General features: G+C 35.5%; 1 protein-coding gene across 5 annotated transcripts in view; it reads right to left on the reverse strand.

Moving 5' to 3' along the window:
* LOC148948425 (uncharacterized) overlaps nt 1-6,469 on the reverse strand; it is a 223,088-nt gene that overhangs the window by 116,220 nt on the left and 100,399 nt on the right. The gene's annotated exons all lie outside the window — the stretch shown is intronic.

Genomic DNA, 6,469 nt, shown 5'->3' on the forward strand with positions numbered 1-6,469 from the left:
TGTTCTTTAAATGGGGGGGGGGGGTCGGGGGGTCTCTGAGAGAGGAGGGGTTGGGTTTGTTTCGGCAAATAACGGATGGAGTCCAGAACCGGCTGGTAGCTTTTTGGACGCAGGGAGGCGAAAGGAGTCAAAAGGAAGTGGATTTTTGGGAGAAATATGAGTGAGGGGGGGGGGGCGGGGGGTGGGGAAGGTCCGAATTGAGTGAAGTGATTTTGGGGGTTGGACTAACTGGGCACGCGTAAGTATTTGGGGCGGAGGATTGTTTCGAGGAATGGATTCCTGTGGTATACTGCTCTGTAACGGGTATGCAGGGGGATAAGACTCAAAGTCGAATGGAACACTACCAAGGGGCAGGGGGGGCATGAATACTTGTGGCGTCGCTCTAAAAAACGTTGGGTTTTAAACCTGCGCTCCTATCCTGAAGATGCATGAGCAAAAGTACATGACTTATCAATACAAGATAAAACAGAACAAAGATCATGTTCAAAAATACACTTATAAGACACACAAACTCCTGAAATAAACTGGCTACAAATATGCAGAAACTTGCATTGTTTGCAGAACTTGCAGAAACCACTATCAAAATGCTTGCAGATTACATTTTCCTTTCTGATTGTTTTTACATTTATTTCACTTTTATCCTTCACTTTCGTAATTTTTTCAAAGATAATAAAAATGTCATCGTCTGGTAATGACTTCTCCATAACTTTTTTGTTTAGTTCATTATCACCAGATAATTTATGTGAAAAGCCGGAAGTCACTGGACTATTAACGAACTCAAGGGCGTCATCAGTAGTCATACTACACGTAGGTATTTGTAATTTCTCATGGAATACTCTGGAATTAATACTGAATTTGCTGAACTCAGATAACTGATTCCCTAGGGTGATAATAATTGCTTCATTGTTTTTTAAATACTCTTGTAATTTGGTGATTTTCAATTTAAGGGTCACCTGATTGTTCTGTAGACTGCAGAGTTCATCTTCAATAAGGTTTGTCTTTGCTGGTTTGTATGTCTAAAGTGCCTGTCTTTCTCTATTTATATGTCTGAATCTATTTGTTTGTATGTCTGGGTTGGAATTTGCAAGTCCAAGTGTTTGTCTTTGTTGGTTTGTATATCTAAAGTGCCTGTCTATCTCTATTTGTATGTCTGAATCTATTTGTTTGTATGTCTGGGTTGGTGTTTGCAAGTCCAAGTGTTTGTTTTTGTTGGTTTATATGTCTAAAGGGTCTTTTTTTCTCTGTTTATATGTCTGAATCTATTTGTTTGTATGTGTGGGTGGGTGTTTGCAAGTCCAAGTGTTTGTCTTTGTTGGTTCGTATGTCTAAAGTTTCTGTCTATCCCTGTTTTTATATGTGAATCTATATGTTTGTATGTCTGGGTTGGTGTTTGCAAGTCCAAGTGTTTGTCTTTGCTGGTTTGTATGTCTAAACTGCCTGTCTTTCTCTATTTATATGTCTTAATCTATTTGTTTGTATGTCTTGGTTGGTGTTTGCAAGTCCAAGTGTTTTTCTTTGTTGGTTTGTATGTCTAAAGTAAATGTCTTTCTCTGTTTGTATGTCTGAATCTATTTGTTTGTATGTCTGGGTTGTTGTTTGCAACTCCAAGTGTTTGTCTTTGTTGGTTTGAATGTCTAAAGTGTATGTCTTTCTCTGTTTGTATGTCTGAATCTACTTGTTTGTATGTCTTGATTGGTGTTTGCAAGTCCAAGTCTTTGTCTTTTCTGGTTTGTATGTCTAAAGTGCCTGTCTTTCTCTATTTATATGTCTGAATCTATTTGTTTGTATTTCTGGGTTGGTGTTTGCAAGTCCAAGTGTTTGTCTTTGTTGGTATGTATATGTAAAGTGCCTGTCTTTCTCTATTTGTATTTCTGAATCTACTTGTCTGCATGTCTGGGTTGGTATTTGTAAGCCCAAGTGTTTGTCTTTGTTGGTTTGTATGTCTAAAGTGCCTGTCTTTCTCTATTTGTATGTCTGAATCTATTTGTTTGTATGTCTGGGTGGGTGTTTGCAAGTCCAAGTGTTTGTCTTTGTTAGTTTGTATGTCTAAAGTGCCTGTCTTTCTCTGTTTGTTTGTATGTCTGGCTTGGTTTTTGCAAGTCCAAATGTTTGTCTTTGTTGGTTTGTATGTCTAAAGTCCCTGTCTTTCTCTGTTTGTATGTCTGAATCTATTGGTTTGTATATCTGGGTTGGTGTTTGTATGTCTAAAGTGCCTGTCTTTCTCTGTTTCATCCAGTAAAACACAATTTGTAAATTGTGTTTTAATTTTTAATGCACGGTGAGCCAAAATCGAACCTGCATTAGTTGAAAAACATCCAAAATTTAAATAAAAAACAATTTTCTTTTTAACTGAAAGTAAGGAGCGACATTAAAAATTAAAACAAACAGTATTATTTCGTATATGTGGGGGCTTTTCCTTAATTTATGTATATACGATTATTCGTATATACATATATATATTTGAAATTGCTGCTATAAAAATTGTTTATCGTAGATAGTGTTCGTCCCGGCCGAGCTCAACGGACTCGGTCTGAGGTCTAAGATGACTAGTGAACCACCGGGATGAACTAACTATAAAACGTATATACACAAAATAGCTTAACCAGTATCAGCGTGGGCCAATCACTCCAATGGAATCCCAATACTAAATTCATAGTATCCATAAATTAAAAATCAACGAGAAAGATTCAACTATCCCATGCAATGACTCGCACAGAATATTGGCATGAAGCCAATATATTTTCTTTTGAAAAATTAACATATTTGGAGTGCAAGCGAGAGTACGCTAGCCTCTACGAGACTGAATGAAGCAATGAGAGCTATAAAAAACAAAACTTACAATGAACAATGAAGCCAAACTCAAAGCAAGGGCAAATTACCACTAACAGGGCAAGTGTTGCAGCCCTTTAAACTCCCAAAGGCTAGATTATCATTTGTGCTTTCCTAAAAGATAGTTTTATGGCTTAAATTAAAAATTCATCAAGACATTAGCCTTTTTTATTAAAATGAAATGTATTGTCGAGAAGGGATAAAAGGCGATGTAAATAAGATATTCTTAAATACTTAGCGGTTATTTACATGTAATTTTAATTGGAATTTTTGACGGCCGTGCCCAAGAAATCTCTCTGTCAAGGCTCGGGCCTCAAATGGCCATACCTCCATACATATATACTGTTACTTTATATATATATATATATATATATATATATATATATATATATATATATATATATATATATATATATATATATATATATATATATATATATATATATATATATATATATATATATATATATATATATATATATATATATATATATAATGTTACTTTTCTACTTACTTTCAATTTCTCTCAGCAGGCTCCTTTTTCCTAAATGGTAATTTTCAGACTGAAAAGATTCACCTAATCACCTTGGGTGGCTTTTGTTTTGATTCCAATTGATTCCTAATCAACACAAACCCAAGTGTCATTACAGCTTCATTTTTAGTTTGTAAGATTTGATACACAGAAAGATGATTTTGTCAACCTTAGACGCCGGAAGTGAAGTGTCTGTTTATAAAAATAGGTGACTGCTTGTCTCTCTCTTAAGAGACAGACAAGCAAAAATTGTAAATTGTCATATATTTACAATAATTTTTTTCCTTGAATTCATTGAAAATAAAAAAAAGTTTTGTTTACTATAAATCATGACTTTTTACTAGTTTTTACTAGATTTCGTGAAATTTACTAGATCCTCTAAATTTACTAGATTTTTTTTTAATAGATCTAGTAAAATCCTACTGACGGTGGCAACCCTGCCCCCCCCTTCAGTTTAAAATATATAGCACAAGTTGTATATTTACCATGCATTTTTCTGTTTATTGATTGCATCAGCATAAATATCAAGCAATTCACATAAATGACCTAGGCTAGGCCTACAATAAAGTGTTTGATGCCTTTTTTATGCTCTTTCAGAATTTAATAATCTCTTCCTTACAGGTTTAATTTTGACATAGCCTTCTTACCCTTTCCCAAATATAGGATTAGGCTATGGTCCATAGCCTATTAGGTTATATATTTCCCATGCATTTATTGGTTCTTGGTTAAATTTTTCACAGTTCATTTTATTGACTTACAAATAAAGTAAAAACACCACTTGATGCCTTTTTTATGCTCTGTCCAAAGATGATAATCATTTTTGTTGGAAATGGAGTTTGCTCCCACCCCGATATATACCAATTCGTCCGGCGGCCAGGGCCAGGGCAAACTTTTCGGCCGGCGACCCGGACAGCAACAGACTCGCCGTATTCTGTTGATGAGCCACCTGACCCTACATTTCAGACACTCGTCCTTGCCCTAGACTATTATTTTCTCGGTTCGTCTCCGGCCCCGGGTCAGTTTATTTTATATAAGTGTGTGCTTGTTATCCGTCTGATTTCGAAAAAGCAACAAAACTACCAAGTAGAAATGTATTAATTTCTGCTTCTGAGATGGGGGACTTCTTGCGCCACCAGTAAGGTACGTATAGTGCCATCTTTATTGTTGGAAGGCCGAAATCGGGGCACTTGGACCTGTTCGACCTCCAGACCTTTCTCTCCTCCCGTGTTTTAATAAAATCTTGTGCCTCTTTTGAATAATGATTGTTAGTGGACTATTTATGGAATGATCCTGAATTGTTAGATTTTTGTTAAAAATAAAGAGAAGTGCAGTGTGATTGTCCTAAATCATTACAAATTATATTTTATACTCCTCGTAGTAACTTTCATTAGAAATTATAAGTTTTAGTGCTCTTTTTAAGAGTCAAAATTGATAGTAGGGCAATCAGGAGGGGATCCAACCCCCTTCTTTCCTAAAAACATTCGATTAATATTATTAGATAACAATTTTATTCAAAATGGTCCAATAGTCAAATGACTATACCTCCTGGTTGAATATACCTCCCCTCTGACAGGGACAAGGCTTGAGGTTCTGAAAGTTGCGATAACAATTTTATTCAGTCAAATGACTAGACAGCCTGGTTGAATATACCTCCCCTCCTCCACATCCGGCTGTGACAAGGCGTGAGGGTTTGAAATTTGCATATTGTAAACGTATAAATCTTTTGGCAAATAGTGTGGCATATTTGATCCTGGGTCTCCGGCTTAGCTTGGTGTATTAACGTAAAGTTTTGAGGAAATGTTGGTTGGGTTGGGATGTTGAAAACAATTATAACCCATTATATACGGGAGGGTTGTCAAAAGGTCGTATGATCAGTATATAAGGGATGACTGATGGTCTTAAGTTTAAACTCTTAGTGTGTTTCCGTTCCCTAACTCATAGAGTATTTCCATCTTTTGAATTCCAAGTTGGAGTATAGATGAGTGAGTGAGTGCGTTCGACAGTTAGTAAAGTATATAGAAAGGGTTGGGGATCAAATTCATGATAGGTTCCTCCAGCCAGTAGTTAGTTGTTGTTTTTTCATTGGGTATGGAGGCATGGCCTTTTGAGGCCTAAGCCTTGACATAGAGATTTTATGGGCCCGCCCGTCATAAATTCCAATTAAAATTACATGTAAATAATCGCTAAGTATTTAAGAATATCTTATTTGCATCGCCTTTTTTCCCTTCTCGACAATACCTTTCATTTGCATAAAAAAGGCTAATGTCTGGATGAATTTTTAATTTAAGCCATAAAACTAGCTTTTAGGAAAGCACAACTGATAATATTTCCATAGGGAGTTTAAAGGGCTTCAACAAGTTCCCTAGAAGTGGTAATTTGGCCTACCTTTGAGTTTGTAGTAAGTGTGCACTTCCAGTTTTGTTTTTAGAGATCTCAGTTATTCAATACTTATCGGATAGGCTATATTACTCTCGATTGTACTCCAACTATTTTAATTTTTAAAAAGAAAATATATTTTCTTAAAGAAATAATTATGTGCGAGTCATTGCATGGGATAGTTTAATCTGTCTCGTTGATTTTTAATTTATGGATACTGTGAATTTAGTTTTGGGATTCCATTGGATTGATTAGCCCACGCCGATACTGGTTGACCTATTTTGTGTATATACGTTTTATAGTTAGTTCATCCCGGTGGTTCGCTAGTCATCTTATAACTTAGACCGAGTCCGTTGAGCTCGGCCGGGACGAACACTCTGTACGATTAACAATTTTTATAGCAGCAATTTCAAATATATATATGTATATACGAATAATCGTATATACATAAATTAAGGAAAATCCCTCACATATACGAAATAATGCTGTTTGTTTTAATTTTTAATGTCACTCCTTACTTTCAGTTAAAAAGAAAATTGTTTTTTATTTAAATTCTGGATGTTTTTAAACTAATGCAGGTTCGATTTTGGCTCACCGTGCATTAACAATTAAAACACAATTTGCATATTAATTTTGGCAGATTTATTCCGGATATGAAGGGTCGCCCGCTCCTCAAAACCTTGCTTTTTACGCTAAAGCTGTTAGCACTTTTAAAAAAGCTTCCTGTTCTAA

This window comes from Artemia sp. Qi Xiang Cuo, chromosome 9 (genome assembly GCF_049724085.1).
Source record: "Artemia sp. Qi Xiang Cuo chromosome 9, ASM4972408v1, whole genome shotgun sequence".
In the NCBI taxonomy this organism is placed as follows: domain Eukaryota; kingdom Metazoa; phylum Arthropoda; class Branchiopoda; order Anostraca; family Artemiidae; genus Artemia; species Artemia sp. Qi Xiang Cuo.